This window comes from Myotis brandtii, unplaced genomic scaffold (assembly GCF_000412655.1).
Source record: "Myotis brandtii unplaced genomic scaffold, ASM41265v1 scaffold469, whole genome shotgun sequence".
Classification (NCBI taxonomy): domain Eukaryota; kingdom Metazoa; phylum Chordata; class Mammalia; order Chiroptera; family Vespertilionidae; genus Myotis; species Myotis brandtii.
In genome coordinates, this window is record NW_005367911.1 from 1773654 (window position 1) to 1777174 (window position 3521).

Sequence of the window (3521 nt, forward strand, 5' to 3'; positions counted from 1 at the left end):
ATATACACATATATATATGTACATATACATATATATATACATATATATATAATTTAAAACTATACTATCAGCATAAAATGTATGTATTATATAGTGAGTGAAAATGTGAGTTACCAAACCTATACATAGTATGATACCATTTTGGCATTTTACATTTTTATACACAAATTTACATATTTTATATATAAAATTGCAAATACAAAAACATGTAAATTATAAATGTTAGGTATAACACTTACATATATGTATTCATAAAATTAGTTTAAAATTTTATCTTTTTTGAATATATTTTTTATTGATTTCATAAAGGAAGGAAAAGGGAGAGATAGAAACATCAATGATGAGAGAGAATCATCGATCGATTGGCTGCCTCCTTCACACTCAGGCATGTGCCCTTGACCAGAATCGAACCCAGGACCCTTCAGTCCACAGGCCAGTGCTCTATCCACTGAGCCAAACCAGCTAGGGCCTGTATTTTTATTTTAAATAATGATTCTGTGTTATATTTTAAATAATGACACTTCTATTGTGGGGGAGAAACGCCATGTCTGTGGCTGAGTCTTAGAGGAGTACGGACTGGCCCGGACTGGACCGTCCAGTCCGGGCTGAGGGAACAGCACATACCAAAGGCACAAAGTGACAACAAAGCGTGGGACGGTCAGCCGCATCGCCCCTGGCATCTGACACCACAGCCCGCTCCCCCTTCTGCAACTTTCCTCTTACCCTCCTGGGTCACGTTCTTTCTGGGCTGCTCAGCCGCACCAGTCAGCCAAGCAGGCGCTGGGCGGCCCCGAGGAAACAGACAGGGTGAACGACCTTGGTGTTGTTGGGGCGGGGACTCCGTAGAGATCACGAGGATTAAATCTACCTTGTTCACAGAGGCTCAGGCTTGGGCCCCACAGGAGAGAGAGCAGAATCCATGGTCAACGGACCCAGGTTCAAGTCGAGGCACTACCAACACCCCGCACCCAGCACCCAGCACCCAGCACCCACCCCCAGCCAGTCTCAGACACCACTTTCTTTTTTAATCTTCACCTGAGGACACTCTTCCATTGCTTTTTCCTTTTCAGAGAGAGTGGAAGGGAGGGAGGGCGGGAGGGGGAAGGAGAGGGGAAAGGAGAGGGAGAGAGAGGGAGGGTCAGAGGGAGGGAGTGAGAAACATCATGTGAGAGAGACACATTGACTGGCTGCCTCCAGCCCCATGCGCTCTGACTGGGGGCGGAGAGCAAACCGCAACCCAGGAAGTGCCCCTGACCAGGAATCAAACCTGGGACCTTTCAGTGCGTGGGCCCAACGCTCTAACCACAGGGCCACACGGGTCAGGGCACCTCCCACCTCCCTGAACCTGAGTCTCTCTCCACAAAATGGGACAATAAGAACCTGGTGGGGTTGTTGAGAGGGTTAAGTAAGACTGGGGAAAAGCCCCTTCCAACTAACCATTTACATCAGAAAGAACCTGACCGCAGTCACGGCAGCATGGCAAAAGCCCACAGGCAAACACAGCGCCCTGACATTTACCGGGTCCATTTTGGCTAAGGAACAGCGCTCACGGCAAGCACTTGTGATATGTCCTCGTGGTTGGACATGTCAGTCACAAGTTCTAATTATGGGAATGAATGTTCTCTGACAAAAAGGCCTGTTGAGGTGAGTCACTGCGGTGGTTTAGCTCTCTGGGCCGGGAACTCTCCCTGGAACGAATGGTTTGGAGAGAGGCACATCCTCCTGCAAAGGAAGCCGAGATGGACCCTGGAGACTGATCATCGCGTTCACCAGGAGGGTTGCAGTCCTGACAGTCCCCGGCTTCTGAAACAGCAGGTGACAAATACAGCCTGCTAGGTAATCCTCTTACTCCCGTGCAGCCCCTTCTCTCCAATTTTCTCCTAAAGTCTTTCCTTTTATACACACACACCTCTGTTGACTCAGGATCACCTGGGTAAAATGTTCTAAATGGAAACTCAAATAACTTCCGTCTGCTCGTAAAACACAAATCCAAGAGGTTCTACCTGATGTGGGTGGCTATAAAGTGGTTTCCAAACGGATTCGGCTTTTATTGCCACCCCGGAGAGCAAGCGGTGTGATGACGTTACTTCCCTTCAAGGGCGAATATTTCTTCCTCCTTGATATTTGGATTTCTTATCTGGAATCTTCTTGAGCTTGTTTTCTGACTTGTCAAGGTATTTGTTAACGTGTAAATCTCCCGTAGGCATGGTTTCATACATGGCAGCCAGGGGCACATACATGGAAGGATGTCCCCAAGATCTTGAACTTTTTAAAAAAACGTTTCAAAACAGTATAGTATATCACTTGAGCCAATTTACATAAAAACATGGGCGTATTTGTGTGTAAAGAAGATGTTTGCCAAAATATTAATAATGGTCAGTAATCGTGGCCCTGGCCTGTGTTGATCAGTGGTTAGTGTCGACCAGCACACCCAAGGGTCTTGGGTTCGATTTTCAGTCAAGGGCACGTACCTGGGTTGCAGGTTCGATCCCCAGCCCAAGTCGGGGCCCCTGCGGGAGGCAACCAATCGATGTGACTCTCTCAGATCGATGTCTCTCTCTCTCTACCTCCCTTCCTCCAGTCCACTCTCTCTAAAAATCAATGGGAAAAATATCCTCGGGTGAGAATTAACAAGGACACACACACATCATCGTAATCGTGGGAAGAAGCCACTGGTTGGAGTCCCAGCTGTGCCACTTCCCGGGGTGTGTGGCCTGGGACAGGGCGCTGTGTAAACCTCTCTGAGTGCATTGCTTTATCTCTGAAACCGGATAGAGCGCTGTTATGAGGATTACATAAGATGCAGCACGCACACCAAGAAAGGATACTGGTTATGATTCCACACTCAGACCCTGAAGGAATGGATTCTGCCCTTTGCTGTAGTAGCAACGCAGAAAAACAGAGAGCAGTCGTTGAAGTAAAACACAGCTCACTGACATCGGGTGTCCCTGGGGGTGATCCAGCACAGTGAGGGTGGATCAGGCTCCCCCTCACCCATGTCCACAGAGAGAAGGGGGTAGAAAAGGTGCCAATGCTATTTGATCGTGGCCCTCAGAGGGTTGAACGTGTCTGTATGTTCCTAAATTAGCCCATCCACTCCCAGGAGGCACGGGAAGCCAAGTTCTCACACATCTTCCTGGTAAACATGGGGAATTCGTGAGGTGACCCCAATGGCCCCTGTCACTCCAAGGCCTGGTAAGTATCTCCATGGTGACATCAGAGCTGCCCAGATTTGAAAGTGTAGCCAACATGAACTTCACCTCCTGTGCCCCACAGATGGAGGGGGTGGGACTAGGTGGGGGGGCGGGGGCGCCAGTGCTTCCAATTTCTCTGGCTGGTGCTCACCCCCTGCAGGACTACGTCTCTGTATAATACACACACACACACACACACACACACACACACACTGAGTGGCCAGATTATTATGACCACCCCATCAGTACTTTGTTGGGCCACCTTTTGCCTTCAATACTGCGGCGATTCTTCTTGGCATTGACTCCACGAGATGTTGAAAGGTGATG

At 48.6% G+C, this 3521-nt stretch overlaps 1 long non-coding RNA gene across 1 annotated transcript in view; it reads right to left on the bottom strand.

Annotated features, from left to right (window-relative positions):
• Window positions 1–994, bottom strand: part of LOC106727715 — a 4336-nt gene extending 3342 nt beyond the window's left edge. The window contains exon 1 of the long non-coding RNA XR_001363948.1: window positions 724–994. This is a non-coding gene — a long non-coding RNA (uncharacterized LOC106727715). The remainder of the gene's footprint in view (window positions 1–723) is intronic.
• Window positions 995–3521: the final 2527 nt, after the last annotated feature.